Source organism: Pteropus medius, unplaced genomic scaffold, assembly GCF_902729225.1.
Source record: "Pteropus medius unplaced genomic scaffold, Ma_sr-lr_union100, whole genome shotgun sequence".
NCBI lineage: Eukaryota > Metazoa > Chordata > Mammalia > Chiroptera > Pteropodidae > Pteropus > Pteropus medius.
Window position 1 is genome coordinate 10770252 of NW_024349519.1, and position 18642 is coordinate 10788893.

The 18642-nt window shown below is 37.3% G+C and overlaps 1 long non-coding RNA gene across 1 annotated transcript in view; it reads left to right on the top strand.

Moving 5' to 3' along the window:
* Positions 1 to 17827, top strand: part of LOC120618312 (uncharacterized) — a 46912-nt gene extending 29085 nt beyond the window's left edge. Inside the window, exon 3 of the long non-coding RNA XR_005657218.1 lies at positions 17791 to 17827. This is a non-coding gene — a long non-coding RNA (uncharacterized LOC120618312). The remainder of the gene's footprint in view (positions 1 to 17790) is intronic.
* Positions 17828 to 18642: the final 815 nt, after the last annotated feature.

An 18642-nucleotide genomic window follows, 5' to 3' on the forward strand; every position in this document is an offset into this window, starting at 1 on the left:
GGGCCACCACAAATGACCAATCAAAAAGTGTCAGTATCAACATGGAGGAGGCTTAAAGAGATATAATGAATCCAGGCCTCAAATGTAATGACAGAGATCCACTCCTACTTGGCCACTATCTAGTTCAAGGCTCTTAAACTCAACAAACCTCCACGTCCTCATGTAAACTACAAATGAAAATGTGTCCTAATGAGGAAGACAGAGTTCTAGCTCTATCTTTTTGTAACTCAAGCCTGTCCATGTCAGCGCATGTAAAATTGTTCAGGCATGCATACTCCACACATATACTTCAGGCCTCATGGCACCCCTAGAATATACCAACCACCCACTGGGAAAGCTGGAAGGAACAAGATTAAACCAAAGAGCGGCAATTGATCCTCTTGTAATCAGAGACTTTAGGTTTATTTCACTTAAGATTTCCATAGCACCACTCCATATAATCAAGATCATAATGAGATATCACAAGGTCTAAACTGGTTTAGAATAGCATTTCTCAAACAGAGACACTGGATCATTTGTGGGAATACATCATACAGATGCAGGTCAATAACCTGAGCCAAAGATCACTGTTCACAAACTGGAATCAGGTGTCCTGCCGGGAAGCCATTAGCACTGTTTGCTCACGTGTCCTGTCCCCGGCCCCCAGGAAGCTCCCTGAGCTTTTCCCGGCAGAGAAGCTGCACCCCTATCTTGGGTAGATGCTCATGGTCACAGATTTAACAATGACTTTACATAGGGAGGAGTTGAGGGATGATGGTGTAGGATTTTGAATACTTACTTAATCTTCAACTTTCTTTGATGGAGAGTCAATTTAAATAATCACAATTCATCCATTCAATTATTTTTCTCAGAAATAGTTTTTGAGCAAATGCCGAGTGCAGTCATTGTGCTGGACTCTGGGGTATCACAGTGATTAAAATAAGTAGTTGAGAAGAGATGCATAAATGACTAACCATAATGCATTGCTAAAATTAAGGCACATTTACAAACAACTACATAGTAGAAGAACGAATTAATTCTGTTGAAAGTGGAGGTGAGATATGGTTCAGAGAGTGCTTCAAAGATGAAGTCACATTTTGAGTTAACTGTAAAGGGTGAACCAGAGTTCACTAAGGGAGGGATTTAAAGCGGAGGTGATTTAAAGCAGAAAAAAGAGCAGAGATGGGGAATCAATTATGAGTTAGCTGATAATAATTTTCTGGGAAATAAATTGATAATTATCTTCATAAGATAAATCCACTTTGCAGTTATAAACGAGAGGCAGTTTAATGAGCATGGGTGTTGGAGTTTGATCACTCAAGATTTGAATGAATGCTCTTTCACCTGCTAGTTGTCCATCCAGGGACAAGTTGCTTCTTAAACTTTCTCAACCTCAGCTTGTCATCTTCAGATGAGCAGAACACCTTCCATCTCCCACTTTAAGTGATTGTAGTATTTGAGAGAACATACACAAAGTAGATGCTTCATAAATCTTGATGGATCTTTCTCATCACCCTTCTACTTCATAGAAAGAGGTGGGGCCACAAAACATTGAACCTGCTTCATTGAGTGTTTGTGTAAATTAATTTATTAATTTAAAGTTCACATGAGTGTTGCTAAAGACTAACTTTATTACATTGTGTAATAAAGCTATTATAAATTGAAATAAAAAGGAATTTAATTACATTCACACATATAGATTGACACCAAGTCACGTAAAAAAAGAAATTCTTTGCTGACCTACACCAAAAATACCCTGAGCACAGACAAATATTTTCATTGAGAGCATAGAGCTGAAAGTTATTACCATAGTGCTGCTGCTGCTAAAACACAGTCCATTGATACATGAATCTGAGAGGAAGTAGGAAATTGGGAAGGATGGCACGATTTAAAGGAGGCGGGCAAGGAAAGTGTAGTGTCACCATGGAGTCAAGACCCAGCTCCGACTCACAGTCTGGCAGGCCATGATTATGAGCAGAGCAGCTGTGAGGTCCAGATCTGAAACATGTACGCACAGGTTCCTTGAGCACTTAGCTCAGCATCACCTCCAAGGCCTTCTGAAGGTTAAACAGAGAACCAGGCTCACCAGCAGCAAGGTCCTGGAGCAAAGCCAGGTGCCTGGGTCAGGTTGAGCACTCATCACTGCACATGAAGATATACAAACACAGGTAACCATGACCTGCAATGCTCCCGGGTGTAGCAAATTGGAATGAGGCAATCACACACTGGGCAAGCATGACTCATGCTTTAATGATGCCTTGAAGCTCTGCTTCTCATCTCACAGTCCAGTTAGGAGCTACTGGGAAGCCTCAGCAGCAGCAGAAAGTATCAGTCGAATGTTTTCTGCTACAAAGACTGTAATGTCTCATGTAGCAGAGACTCAGAGAGGAAACTAGTGTTAGAATGGCTAGCACTGATACCAGATCTAAGGTCAATTGATGTGAGTGACTACACAAAGAAGCTGTTCTTCTGGCCTCTCTGGCTACCACAGAACATTCAGATACAAGCACCAAACATTTATTGACCATCTTCCCTATGTCCCAGCTTGTGCTGGGAATTATGAGGAAATTAGAGCTCTGATAGATAAGGTGCTTATAACCAACTAATGTGACCCTACACCAGGTTCACATTAGTGAGCATCACCATGTTCAGTAATTGTGTTTTATTTCAGTCCATGAAATTTTTCCCAAGTTCCTCCTATTTGCTTCATATTGTGCCAATGAGAGTGTCTTAAGGAGTTTGTGCTCTGGAGGAGAGTCAAAAGAATATATTAAATATGATACCAGGAAACTTCACATGCCTTAAGAGAAGAAATAATTGTCACAAGAAGACAGAAGAATGAAACTACTTCGGATTGGAGAATCTGGGAAAGCTTTGTGGAAGAGCTGGCCTGTGAACGGGGACTTAAAGACAAATGAGAAGGATTTCAGGAAGTGAAGGCAACATGCATTCAAGGCCAGAAAGAAAAAGGTGCATTCCAGGCAGTCTAAGGAACAAGAGGAGCTAAGGAACAGGAGTCTAAAGCATATGGGGTGTTTCCAGACGGAGAGGCAGAAAATGACAAGGACCTGGAGTATATGAAAGTGTAGGTATAGAGAGAGGGTGATGGGAAGCAAAACAGGCAGAGAAATTTGGGCTAGAACATAAAAAGCCTTGAATGCCACACTCAGTCAGGTGGACTTCATTCTTTTATAATGAAATGCTAAATTGTGGGATACTGAGGAATTAAAAAAAGGAATTTGGTCAACTTACAGTCAAAGAAAAATGCACACAAAACATATTTCTGCTTCAAACTGTAGGCTGCCAAGACCAGAGAGGTGGATTGGGCTAGGCTGACACCACAGGCCATCAGCACTTTCAGGAAACCCTACCATATATCACCAGGCCTGGCATATGGGTGAGGACAGGGTCTTGCACCGAGCAATCTGTGCTGGCAATAAACATGTGCATGAATGTTTATGGAAAGAATGAATAAATGAATAAATTTTTCCTTGCCTACCCAAGTTGGAATCAATTTCTCTCCCTGCTGAGGTTCTTGTATGTATCACAACAAACTGCTAGTTTTTATAGTTGCTTTTCTGATCCTTTGCTTTCTTGTGGGACTCTAGGCAACTTGTGGTCAGGGACCAGTCTGTGCCTGCTCATATACCCTTCCAGTACCTAGACAGTGCCTTACACCCAGTAGGCATTTATGAATAGGTGTTGAGTGTCTAATTAATATGGCAGTTGAAATACTCTAGTGAAGTCACGTGAGTACCAAAAAAAAGTGTTAAAAATTTTTTTCCCATCCTTTTATCAGTTATGTTCTATTTCTTGTTCCTAATTCAACAAAGAGAAATTATTTCTCATTATTCCTTTATTCCTGCATGATTTAAAAAATTTTAAATATAATTTATCCTTAGTTTTGTACAAAGTGAATCTTTCTTTCTTTTTCTATCTTCCTCCTTGAAAACCGGAACTGAGCTCTGCTTTTTAAAAATGAGTCCCTTGTTTTTCATTTTCCAGTTTAATTTGTCTCACCAAACAATTTCCTTGGCTTCTTCCTATACCTCTCCCGTCTTATGAATGCAAATGGCCTTCTCCAACATCCTTCTCTAAATGAATATCTGCTCCTAGTCTGTCACCCCTTTTATCCTGTGCCCATAAATTCTTTTCACTTAGTACCAAAGCCTTCTGAAACTTTTTTAAAAGGTTATTTCACTAATAGGATTTTTTCCTTGGAAACCGACCTACATTCTATCAACTTGAGATCACTCTGCCCAAGGTTACCTGCAGTTTCATGCATCCCTCTCTGCAAGTGTTGTATTAGATGGTTACCTGCCCAACTCATTTGTTCCTTCTCCTAATAATTGTCTCAAGGTACTCTAAGCACAAGTTTCAACTGAACGAAAACAAGTTACTTGTCCGTAGTATAATGCTGGTATTTAAGCAATGTTCAACATACCGACAATGACCCATTGTAAGAAATTCTATAGGGTTTACAGCAGAAGCATTTTTGCTTTATAAAAGAATTTTTTAAAACTGTATCCTCTCTCATATTTTAGGTTAATATTTAAATTTGCCTCATAATTTTAAATAGACAGGATTTCCAGTTCATTGCATATCTGACATTTTAAAATAAAACCTTAATATCACTGCATTAATCGTACCCAGTGGAATCTAAATGCCATAGTAATGTGAAACTCTATTATCTTTCACTTATACAAACATGAAGAAGCTCTTTTATAACAGCTGGGATATTTTACATCCTTCCTTTTCTCTTGAAGGAAATATTTCTGTTCCATGACTCCCATTTTAGCTTGCTTTAAGATGTATTTATGCTGGGAAATCTCTCAATTGTTTCATCTCTCATCATAGATATGTATATAAATTAAAAAATTTTAGTTTTCTATAGCTAGAAGGCTTTAAGTATTAAAAAACTTTAATATGAATTAAGTTGTCATTATATTTGTTATTAAAATAGCCTTGATCAAACCACACACACATATGCATACACAACAAATTTTGATAATTACATATTGAATGTAAAAATGTCCTTTTGGGGCTCTTGCTCTTGTATCTGTGAGCAAATGTTACCTACTGCTTGAACAAAACAGTGGGCAGCATTTTTTCTTTACAAATTGTCCATGTATATAAGAATGGGAGGAATTGTGATCTAGTGATGATGGCTCAGTTTGAACTCTTTTCAGAATTTCAAAATTCACATAGTGATTTATCATCAAAACTGTTTTTAATGTTGTGGCAGCTGAAAACTCAATTCCTTTGTCAAAAGCAAATAATTGGAACCCACCTGATGCAAATGATTTGAAACTGTGACATTAGAGTTATCTATTTGTCCAGTTTCTGAAAAATATTCCATGAGGCTTTATTTTTATCAAAGAAATTTTTGCTTATTTCTGTTATCTGTCACTTAAAGACATCTTGATTAATCCAGCAAACTTACAATGGGCTGTAAAACGGAAATATTGTTATTTTACTATACCTTTGCCAAAATAATACTTAAATATATAGAATATTTTAAATAAAATACTTTAAAATATATTTATTATATTTTGCATGTAATGTAAATACTAAGTTTTAAAATATTTTCATCAAAATGTGGAGCTTTAACTCATTCAATTTATGAAAAATATCTATTAGCTTAATTGAGAAAGCCAGCCTTCATTAACAAACCAATTGCAAATCAGATGTGCTTTCTGTCACTAAGTCTGGCTTTGTGTTTTTAATTTGAATAAACCTATGATACCCATTTTCATAAAAACTATCTCCTTTCTGAATTCAGAAAACCCAGCACAGGCCCAAATGCCCTATTTCTAATGCCATGCTTTATCCTTTTGAGAAAGAGACTTGAAGAAAGAGATGAGGTGGACTTTGGTTTGGTGGGGCCTTGATTAAAGGCAGTTTTGTTGGTCTGAGTACTTCAGATTGTCTTCACTTGTGCATCAGGTTTTTACAAAAGAGTTGTGATGGATTTGTACAATACTGGATGAGTGAGAATGTTGACTTAAGTTTGTAAAGAAGAAAAACTCTCTGTGAACAGGAAAGAAGGGGAAAAAATCATTATGGTGCCATAACTGCAAGTACATTCGCAGGCAGGTCAATTTTAGAAAGTCTCCAGGTGGAAGTTAAGGCTCTGGAAACTGATTTTCTAAAACATGCCATGCCCATATGCCCCTGGGGATGTATTTGTCCCCTCTGAGATGCACAGGTACCTTTTCCAGCCGGCTTACAGTGTACTGCCTATGGTTATTATGATGGGCACATGGGGACCAGACAATTCCAACTCAGTACATCATCGACAGAGGCTTAGAGACAGAATTTCTCTACCTTAAAAATCAATAACTTCACTTTTGTTCCCATAGAATAACTGGACTTCTAATGAAATAACTTGGAATATAACTTCTAGGTCACATAGTCTGTCATTCTAACTTGAAGAATGTCGTGTTAACTTTTCATGATTCTCTCAGAGAATTCACAGTTCTGTATCATAAATGTTATGAATAAGGAGAGAGAGTGAGGAAAAGGTAAAATATAAATTTAGAACAAGAATAATGAGTCAGCCTGATAATAGGCACCTCAAATGATGCTTGCTGCTTAAAACACCAGGGGGTGTCAATCTTCTGCAATAAAAGACTGTGGGCCTTTATTCATATTTCTAATGATAATGATGTTTAATAATTTCAAAAAACTTGTTCATCTTAGATGTTCAATAAAGGCAATTGTGATCACAAAGGGAAGTTGCAAGCCGATACATGGTATATTATTTATAAAGATAAAGAAAATGTTTTATTCTTATTTACCAGTTGTTATTTGAATTCAAGTAGAAAGAAAAAAATCAATTTTGCTTTGTATTTCATTGAGTTCCGCAGTGTAAATAGGGTGCACAGTGAAAAGCAATATGTCACATAAGCAAGTTTACAATTCTTAGAAACAGCTTTGTCATAGGTCAAGAGACACTAAAATTATATTTACTGAATGGAAATAGAATGGTTTCATGCCTATCAAAAGTATGTTTAGCCAGGGGAAAACCCTCCAAAATAATGAATCTCTATTTGCTATAAAGAGATTATTAATAGCATTAAAATATCATAAGGAAAGCAGAGAAAACTGTCATAAAGATAAGCTATTTAATTGATTAGTTGAAAATTATTCCCAGCACCCAATTATTCAACAAATTTGAGTATATATCATTTTTCCATATTTCATAATTGTGGGGAAATCACTGCAAATACAATATAATTGTATTTCGAAAATGTGGATGCCATGGAAAAAATAGGAAGACAAGGTGCTAAGCCAGTTTTTTTCACCTTGCTCCACCTGTAATGCAATTCAAAGCCAAAATACTTCTAAATTCTCACTGATGGGCTCTTTTTGAGCAAATGCTAGTCCACACGCTAGTCCTGCAAAGCTGGAGGTGAAAATCTCAGCCGTTAAAGGTTTTTCTTGTGATCATGTCCAAGATTGGGAAAAATCGGGCATAAATGTTTTTTCTTACCATGGAGCCACCAGGAAACAACCTCCAAACTACATCTGCAAGTGCTAGTAGCACCTCAAGAGGGACTCTTGAGGGCATCAGACAGCCTATTCACAGTTGCAGCCGAAATACAATGAGCAAAAACATAACTTTCAGAATTTTTACTAAAGGCCCTCTTACAGAAATTCCTACTCATCTGAGACCTTGAAGTATAAGGCTGCTATAGATAAAATAAACGCCTCCCCACCAAAAAAGAAAGAAAGGAATATATTATTCAATCATTTAAAAAATTTCTTGAGATAGAGATGCAGAAAACAGATTTCTGAAGTTTGCCATAAAATTACTAAGAAGTCATAATAATCCCAACTGAATCAATGTTGCAGTAGGGAAAAATACACGTGTGGAGAGCACGGTGAGGGGATGGCCACATACCTCAACAGACATTGTCTGTTAATGTCTACACACTAAAGCATTTCGCTAAAACATTTGTTTAGTCTTTATCCTTGTGACGCAGAACAGGGCAAATTCCCCTTAGTTGAGGGAAGGCCAAGCCATGCACTGAGAGAAGAAGAGGGTCCTTTGGTGGAGAGTGTAGAAAGAATTCAACACATGCGCTAAGTCAGAGTCAAAAGGAAAGTTTATTAGAAAAGGGACAACGCTCCAAGGGGCATGGTGTGTCTCCTCTCAGAGGCAGAGTGTGAGTGAGAGAGCCTAAGAGAAATGAAGGCAGTGAGAGAGACAAAGTAAAGAGTACCAAGAGAAAGACAGCTAGAGTAAGGGCAGTGAGAGGAACCCAGAGTGTCCAGGGAATTCAGCTTATATATCTTTCTTTAGTTCCTGTGAGTTACAGTTTAAAGACTTTGTTTACCCATTTCCTTTGATATAGACATACAGAGAGGAAGGGGAAAGGGAAGAGTATGTAGAGTGAAAGGCTTACTGGCAGTTCCCAGCCTTTAATCCATTGGTTCCCTATGGTTTTAGCCATAGGGAATGAACGATTCTATTTGGGTAGGGCTGCCAGTTAAAGACTCTTTTTTTCCTGTTTCTCCTGCGCTGTGTGGGGAATGGGTTGTTAGCAATCCCAGCAGAAATCTTCCTTTGTTCTGCAGGTGTCCTCCTGGCCTGGCTGCAGAGTGGATCAGTTTATTGCAGTCTCTGAATGTTGCTTGATTTAACACTTTAGTTCTCTTGACTCCTCCCTATATTATTTGTTCAGTTACTCGCTTCTGTTATGCAAATATCTCCTTTTTGGTAAATCAACTTCGAAAGTGAGGGTCTAGACTAGCACCGTACAACAGAAATATAATGCATGCCACATATGTAATTTTAAATGTTTTTGTAGCCGTGTTAAAAAAAGGAAAAAGAGACTAGTGAGATTAATTTTAATAATATATTTTAATTAAACCAATATGTCCAAAATGTTATCATTTAAACTGTAATCAAGATCAAAAAATCACTGAGATATTTTATATGCTCTTATTTTTATTCAAAATCTTCAAAATTCAGCATATGTTCTACACTTAAAGCATATCTCAATTTAGACTAGCCACATTTTGAGTGTTTAATAGTTTGAGTGTTTAACATGTGGTTAGTGGCTACTATTTTGGTCTAGATATTACAGAATTTCCAATACCCGATTACTTACATGACTTACAACCTACGGAATTGTGAATACCCTGAGCTATATTCTGACAGGTCAGTCTAAATGGAACAGAAAAGAGTTCTTGTCGACCATTTCATTTTCATTCCCACCGAAATATTCAGAAATAAGGTGGGTTTGTAATTTAGTGATGATATATGCTCATTCTAAACACCTGATAATGTACAATTAATTTATAATCTTAAAGTTTTAAATATTGAAGAGTATAATATGACAAATCAATCTAATTGGAACTTGTGGCCCACTGCATTTTCATTCCCATGAAAATAAATCAAAGTAATCACGTTTTCACGAAGGTCTAAATTGATGAAATGTTGGGTGGGATCTGCTCTGAAATGAACTTGACCCAGATTGGGCCCTTGTACGAAATAACCCACTCGCTCTATGGTCCACCCAGAGGAAATAAGGAAAGGGCAGCACACTAATCTATTGGAAGGAGCAACTAAAACCCATCTCCTATCAGGAGGGTTCATCTGCAGCAGGATGGCTTCAAAAATCAGAAAGCCCTGGAGAGGACATGACTAAGGCACCTCTATCTTTTGAGAAGGAAATTTAGGCTCAGTTCCCTCGGGGATGTATGTGGGGTGTGTGTGTGTGCGGGAGCAAACCGAGGTTTTACACTTCTTCAGGCTAAATCTTCTAGACCAACTAAGCCATTCAATTAAAATCGGGTGATGATGAGAGGAAGCAGGCGCACTCAAAAGCTCAAGTTTGTAGTAAAAGGCTCAGCATCAAGACGATGAAAGATGGAAATCTTTCAAATTCCTAGAAGGCAGAGTCTTTATCACATTTTCATCCACATACCCAGTGACAAGTACTAGGCTTGACTCGCAATATACACTCAATAAATATTGGCATCAGTACATGGGTGGAAGAATGAATAAATGAATGAATTGATGAGTTAATGAAATGCTGAAGTAATATATTTGTTCTTAGTAACTCTCAAAGAGGGTGTTTCCTCTTTGGGACTTACTAAAACCATTGTCTATTCAGATGTGGCTAATAGACTGCCTTGGGACCAGGTCTAGTCTGTAAACTTATTTTGATTAGCTGTTAAATGTTTAATATGCCAATATTTTAATGTGAAAATCAAATTTTACATTAAAAAACAAAATCTTATTTCTGGCTTCTCTTGAAATATCACAAGAACTGGTAACACTGGGTAAGCCTGCATAGATTACTTGAGCACTCATTTAGATTAGGCAAGTGTTCATAATTTGCAATAGTCCCTATAATTCCTTTTGTTTTCTCAACTGGTAGCTGTTATTTGTCATTATATGTGCATTATTATTCTTATTATGGTAAAGAGAAGAGTAAAATATTTGCAGGGGTCTATATTACTATTAAACATGGTAAATCAAAAGACAGACCAAAGGAACTGTTTCTCTCAAGAAGAAAAATGGAAGAAAGCATATTTCCCTTGAGGGAGGAAAGTATATTCATGTATTCAATATGGAAAGTACCTCTGAATCAAAAGTATATAACTCAACACTCAGCTCACTTTACTCAATGAGTATACCAACCTGACCCAGTGGATATTTATACTAAATATACTGGTAATGAAGAGGTAATTTCAGCTAAGTCAAAGAAAGAATTGATATTTAAAAACTGAAACAGGTGCCTGGATAACCAAAAATGTCTAGGCAAAAACTTGATGACAGCCCATCTGAAATACCATCTAAAAGGAAAGTATCTCAGGTTCCACATCGCCCTGAACACATCTAACCAATTTTTTTTACGACTTCTCAACTGTCTTTTTTAATAGATCACAATTTTTTTTTATACTTTGTCCTGTTTGCTATCATATCCTCTGTGCTCGGCACAGAATATGTTCTAAATGGAAGTTTATTGAATGAATGAACAATTATTGTATTGAGATGGAAGTTGAAAATGATTGTTTCTCAGTTCTATGAGTCTAATTCTATTTGGTCTTCAGTTTTCATTTAAACATAGGCCAGGTAGTAGGAAAAGAAAGCAACTTTTTCCCCCAAATAATCTTGATGGCAGTCTCTTACAGACTGAGAATCTTCTAGATTGTGGCAAAAAGGAATGCAGATAATTTTTGCTTCATATAAAATTCCCCCTGCCTCTTAAGAAAATAGCCAAGGAAGGAAGGGCAGTAGTGAGCTCACTGATGCCAGAGGGTACTATTCCAGGGAGAGGGCACCTTTTCCTGGGAAAGTTCTCAGGAGCACACAACCTGGAAAGTAAGGAAAGTAAGGGAACGAAATATGAGGGGAAAAGGGAGAAGAGATAGGTATTGTCTTCTCAGAAGTGTGGTGCTTTAGATATAGCACATCTTTCTCTTTTAATCCTCTTTGAAAAATAACTCAGGTTATAAAAAAACAAACAACAACAACAAAAAAACACAGACAGAAAACTGTAACCCTGGAAGAGAGACCTATGCCAGGAAACATAAAAACAGCTCTTCTGGAGGCAATGAGAGAAGAGCAAGATGGTTTCTTATAGACCCCTTTGTGTGATGAAAGCTAAGAACATTCTCCACAGAAAAATCCACGTGTGCTCACGTGAACAACATTTTGCCTATATTTTCAAGGAATTCAAAGACTACTTTCCTCCCAGGTCAAACCCCAAAGCCTAGCTTAAGAAGCCCTGCTTGAAATACTCCAAATGTGACTCTACTTCCACATCATCCAATGTTCCTAAGGGTAACAGTCCCTACATTTCATTTCCAGGACTTGGAGGTTTGTAAAAGCCCCATCATTTACTTTAGGGACAGAAACAAATCTCCAGGGGCCAAGGCGATGGTTATCCACCCCTCCCTCCTCACTTCTTTCCCACCCTTACCAAGACTCTTAAGAAAACTTTCTTCTTGTGAGGAGGGAGTTCAACATAACATCAATTCAGGTTCCCCCTAGGAGCCTGCACAGAATAAATAACATGCTTCAGCAATGCTGCATCTAACTCACTTCTATTTATTTAAAATCACTTGGAGACCATTTCTGAAGGGCCTGTACACTGTAAACTCTGCAGGTAGTCACCCTTCTAGAACAAGAATATAAATATGTGGCTCCCCAGGGGCTTCTGGTAAATCCATATTAACACACAGGAAGAACATAACATGTCCATCTCTCCCTGGGAAATTTCTAATGATCCCAATCAACAGGAAAGTCTCTTTTTTATCTCTAGGAAGAGAGGACATAAATAAATGGAGTAGTGTGGATACCTTGTGGATGATTAGAGAATCTCTGCCCAAATGGAGAGAGAGAAAACAGATCAAGGTGGGAATCAACGAGTTCCAAAGAGATAAAAGATCTATATACTGAAAACTATAAGACATTAAGGAGAGAAACTGAAGAAGACACAAATAAATGGAAAGATATTTTGTTGTCAGGGATTGTAAAAATTGATATTTTTAAAATGTCCATACTACCCAAAACAATCTATAGATTCGGTGCAATCCCTGTCAAAATTCCAATGGCATTTTTTTTTACAGAAATAGAACAATTTTAAAATTTGTATAGAATCACAAAAGACCCTGAATAGCCAAAGCAATCTTGAGAAAGAAGAAAACAGCTGGAGATATCACGCTTCCTGATTTCAAACTATATTGCAAAACTATAGTAACCAAAACAGTATGACAGCAGCATAAAAACAGACAAATCAATGGAACAAAATCAAGAGCCCAGAAATAAACTCATTCATATATGGTCAATTAATATACAACAAAAGAGCCAAGAATATACAATGGGGAAAGGATAGTCTCGTCGAAAAGGTATTGAGAACACTGGACAGCCATGTGTAAAAGAATGTAAAAGAATACGGGACGTCTATCCTATACTATATACGAAAAATCAACTCAAAATGAAATAAAGACTTGAATATAAGATCCGCAACTATAAGACCCCTAGAAAAAAACAGAGGAGGTAAGCTCCTTGACATCAGTCTTGGCAATGATTTTTTTGGATTTTGGACAACAAAAGCTAAGGCAACAAAATAAAAAATAAACAAGTGGGAGTACATCAAAGTAAAAACATTGCACAGTAAACAAACAATCAAGAAGATGAAAGAAAACCTATAGAATGGGAGAAAATATTTGCAAATCATATATCTAATGAGGGACTAATATCTAAAATACATGAAGGACTCAAACAACTTAAAAACAAAAATTCAAACAATCTGATTAAAAATGGGCCGAGAAACTGAATAAACATTTTGCCAAAGAAGACATACGAATGGCTACACGAAAAAGTCCTCAACATCATTAATCATCAGGGAAATGCAAATCAAAACCACAATGAGATATTATCTCAAACTTATTAGAATGGCTATCATTAAGAAAATAAGAGATAACGAGAGTAAGCCAACATGTGGAGAAAAGGCACTTTCACTGTTCACTGGAATGTAAATTGTACAGTTGGGAATGTAAATTGATATTACCACTACATGGTAATATCACACACACACACACACACACACACACACACACACTGGAATATTGTTCAGCCATGAGAAAGAAGAAAATCCTGCCATTTGAGGCATGGATGGAGCTTGAGGGCATTTTGTAAGTGAAATAAGTCAGACAGAGAAAGACAAATACCATATGGTATTACTTATATGTGGAATCTAAAAAGCTGAACTCTTAGAAACTGAGACTGGAATGGTGATTACCAAGTTCTGGGAGTGAGGGGAAAAGGGGGATGTTGCCCAAAGAGTACAAACTTCCAATTAGAAGATGAATAAGTTCTGAGGATCTGATGTACAGTATAGTGATTACAGTTCATATACTGTATTATATACTTGAAAGGTGTCAGGTGAGTAAATCTTAAATGTTCTCATCATAAAAAGGGATGGTAGTTATGTGACTTGATGGAGGTGTTAGCTAATGCTATGGCGGTAATCACATTGCAATACATAAATGTGTCAAATCAACACGCTGTATACCCTAAACTTACATAATGTTATACATCAATTATATCTTAATGAAGCTGGAAAAAATAAAGAAAGCATTCTTTTTACCCACATTAGAATTATAATAGGGTGGAGAGCTGTCTAGAAAAGTAGATCTACCCAAAAATATTCCCAAGTTTGCTTTTACTTTCATACATCCCCACATTTGCTCTCCCAACTTAACAGATCTGGAAATTTGATGTCAGTTTGTCCAGAATCTTGGGGCGGGATGGGGGGCGGGCAGCTTAACTGGCCTAATGCACATTAGTGTAATTTTTATCTAAATATAAATCCAATAGTTCACAATATAAAATAACTTTCCAATGTGGAACCACATTTTGGAAACCAAATCAGCTTGGTGAGGATGTGAAATCAGAGGACGTCCAGAGGAGAAGCCCTCTGTAGGAGAAGCACTGCTTTTTCCATTCAATCTCAGAGATGCGCTGCCAGTTTCACTCCAAGTTTCTCCTTTCAACATTCCAATAAATACATTAATTTCATTCAAATCCCTCACAAGAGAAAGGTTTATAAACCAATAACTTTACAAAATATTAGTTATTAACTTCAGAAATACCTCTAATATGAAAACTCACCTCATATATTTCTCTTAAGAGCTAGGAAAAGTTTGACTTTCATCTTTAAATATCTATGTATTTCTTTTTTTTAGGTAAAAGCTATGTAACTTTCATTCCAGCTTTGCTTTCGCTTCCAGGAAATTCTGAGTTAGGTTTGCCGTTCAACTGTGATAGTTATCCTTAGGCTGAATTTCCAAAACCGTTATCCCTCTCATGTTGTTACTGAGCCCTGTTCTTTTGTCCTTTGAGCTAATGGATTTATTATATCTGCCTTTTATTATAAACCTATATCAAATACTGACATATAGCAAAGATATACATAATGATAAATAAAGTATTAGGTTGAACATGTGAAAAATTTCCTCAATCTGACCAATTTTGACCTTGAAAAAATATCATTTTCATGAGATTTGACCTAATAATGAAGAAAGATGTTATCTATAATCACTTTAATTCATTTTTTTGGAAGAGGCTGTTTACCAACAACTTTAGTAAAATTTGTATCTTAATGGGAAGAACATTTTCGAATTACAGATATATTCATCCTTTACAGTACCCCCCTCCCTTAAAAATTACCGGTGGGTAGGTAATTGAAACTGGAAAAAAAAAAACCTTTGAGTACCATTTCTATTGTAGCTTTTAGATTTTTATCACCTGGTAGTTCTTTATTGATACCACATATGTTCCACATAGTCTGAGTAAAATATCCTCAAAAACTTCTTAGGACCTGATTTTAATAATAATTTTACAAATAAAAAATATGCTTTCTCTTTTTCTCAGTGGAACTAAAACATACAAATTTCTTTTGGTCCATAGACAATCTGCTGTAAACTTCTCAAAAACAATATGAATGTGTATTTCTCAATTAAACTCAACTTATCCTTCTTAACAATGTATGAAACAATAACATCCCTTACTTAGTTTAGACAACTTATTTTAGAAAAACTAATGTGTGCATGAAATTCTTGTTTTGAATATTTTTCTCATTGTATGCTCACTGTGGCTGCATTGGAGAAATTAAGAGGTTTATTGTGCCTGCTGTGGACAGGGAGTCTCACGGGAGCAAAACATATTTAGGTACATCATTACAGAATTAGGATAAAGTTTGCAGTTATTGGAATAAAAGCAGCAAAAGTGACTATGACAACCTGGAAGAAAAATAGCAATGTAGTCGCCATTTGATCTTTCCCAATTTTTTCCTGCCATGTTCTTCAATGAAATCCAAGGTATTGAATTATTTGTCAAGGAGCAGTTTAATTTTTAAATGGCAAGCCAGGGCATTTTGTGATGACTGATGTGCAACATACGCCAGAGGCAGTTTAGGTGAAGTTGGTCTCACTACCTTGGGATGGTTGATATCAGTCAGGGAAATAATTGTAAATTGTGACTATTTGTAAAAATGCTCAATATATTCTAAAATAGAAGTGAGTGTATATTTTGGCTAAGGTTTCAGTATTGTTTTCTGGACAACTCACGTTATTTGGATGTGTGGAGAAAAAGTAGTAGATGCTTATATAAGAAGACTCTTTTATATGAGGGAAAATATCTAACAACCTATTACTGTAGTGAAGATTGTAATAATTCTGAGTTATATGTAGTTCAATTTCCAGAGAAAAAGGAATAGTTCCCTGAGAAAGGTTCATTTCCTTTAGAAATTCCCCATGGTTTTGGCTTGGTTCTTGAGCACATGAACACGTGCATAGGCACACACATACTCACTCATGCTTTTTAAAAAGTTTCCTTCACAATAGCATTCCATATTATTTTAGCTGGAGAAAGGTGCAGGAAGGAAATGTCCAAGATTTGGTGTTTACTCGGACCATGTCATTAACATTTCCAATTTGTTGAGTGGTTTCCACGTTTCCCAGAGCGCCTCATCCTGTGAAAGCTGATGGATGGGCTGACAGAGACTTCTAGGCTTGTGTTGGTATAGTATGAGCCAAGTGCCTGGAAACAATAAAACAGCAATTTTCTGAGAGATTTACCTGCAGGAAAAGCCAAAAACATAAGAGCCTTTTTCTACTTTCCCACTCTAAGCCTCTTCTTTCTCTCAGTCCTGAGAGGGGTTTGAGAGGACTGTATCCTGTCACGTTAATTGAGGGTGACATTCAATGTAATCTCAGCAGCAGCTGCTGTAATGGCTCCAAGGGAAAGACCACTGGAGCAGGAATCAGAAGAGCTGGGCTCCGGTCTGGCTAGAGTGGAGGCTTCCTGTGATGAACAACAGAAGCCAAGGCTGCAGGGGTTAGGAAATGTCAGGTCTTTTCTTTTGAAAGCTTGGACAGAGGCATCTAGGCATGATTTGACAATGGTTCTGGCTCCAATAATAGCGATGAACCAAGAAAAGGCTCCTCCCCAATTAAGCCCATTAGAGCTGGGTCAGACGGTCTAAAATTCATCTTGGGCATCATCCATCCACTACATCCTCAGAGGGCTGTGCCTTTTTATGTTAGAAAATAGGAAGAAATGTGTGTCCTGGACTCAGTGCCCTAAAGAGAGATTCAGAGTGAGGAGGTCTGGACAAAAGAAATGTGAGGGACTGCCTGGGGTTGGGGAGTCTTTGTCCCTTAAGTCAGTTTCGTAATAACAACCAATTAATCTTAACCTTAACCCTGAAGTGTCCCATTCAAGTCCACAGCCCATGTATTCTTTATGATCTAAGATGCATAGGACTATGGCAATTCTGCCTACCATTGTCATTTCTTCTTTGAAAAACGACTTTGGCGTGTTGTATTTTATATTCATGTTCACACAGTAATCCTTATCTCTTCCAAATATTAAATGACCATAAACTTAAAATAAGCTATCTGGACGACTTGAGAGAATGAGGATAAAATAATTTCCTTCAGTGGAATTTTGGTAAAATAATGGACCAGCTCTTACCCTGAAACAAGCTTTTTCTTTTAGGGTTTAAAAATCATATGCCATAAACTCAGTGTAAGCATATGTGGCCCTGGGGTAAGATACCACAAGAAATTCCCTATAGCAGGATAGTATGATGAAGACATTTACTAAACAATGAGACAGGAAGAACTTTTCCCTTTTCCCACTCAAGAGGGTGAGCAGGCTGTTGGTCTAGAGGCATGAGGTCCCGTTATCTTGGGGCAGGGTTAGGAGCCCTTTTAAAGTTCAGGCTTGAGAAGGTGAAAAAGAGGGCAAACCAGTTATTTTTCCTTTTTTTCGAGCCCTAGGTGGAGACTTTTCTGCCCCAATTCCAGGAGGTACAGGACTTTGATACTTGGGTCATGACTCCACAGTGCTTCAACCTTAAAGGTCTCAGTAGGACCAATGGCTGACCCACGTGGTCACAGAAACATGCATGCTGTGTATACATAGTAGGACTGTGAATAGCAACGACAGCTGTCTTTGAGGTAGGACATGAGCTTGTACATCAAGTGATCCTCTGGGTGGCAATCATGATGGACTCAAGACCAGAGGCTTCCCTTCAATTTTTCTGGATTGACTATATTCCTCTAGCTTCTGTCAATTAAGACACTAAATATCTTCCTACTGCGTGAAGATTTAACTTGATTTGTAAAAGTTAAGTGCAATGATTCTTGCACCCCTGTATTGAGGAGAGAATTTATACATATTAATGAGGAGCTAGTGGTTTGTTCCCCACTTTTCACCCCACAGCTAAAATGGCTATTTCTTAACTAATGAGCAGCAATCACTGCAGGAGCTAAGTAGGAGTAACCACTAATAAGGAGACTAAAGGAAACAAGGTCAGCAAAAAGCTATAAGGCAAGTATAAGTCCAAATGCAAATTTTATTCAGAATAATTAGAGTTGTCTAGACACTGATGAGAGTTATAACCAGTAGCAAATAGCAGGTAGTCCATGATCTACTTTCTACAAATGCTGGAATGAAAAGTGGTTTGAGTCTTGGATGGTTCCTGCTTTACCTTAGAAAACTAGTAATAAGCTGTCAGCCAGGGATGAAGACACAATTCCCAGGTCTATCCAGGAATACAACTAACCTTCAATGCTGAGTCTGGACCCACACCTCTGCCTTTGGCCTAGATACTGGCCCCAAAACAGCAA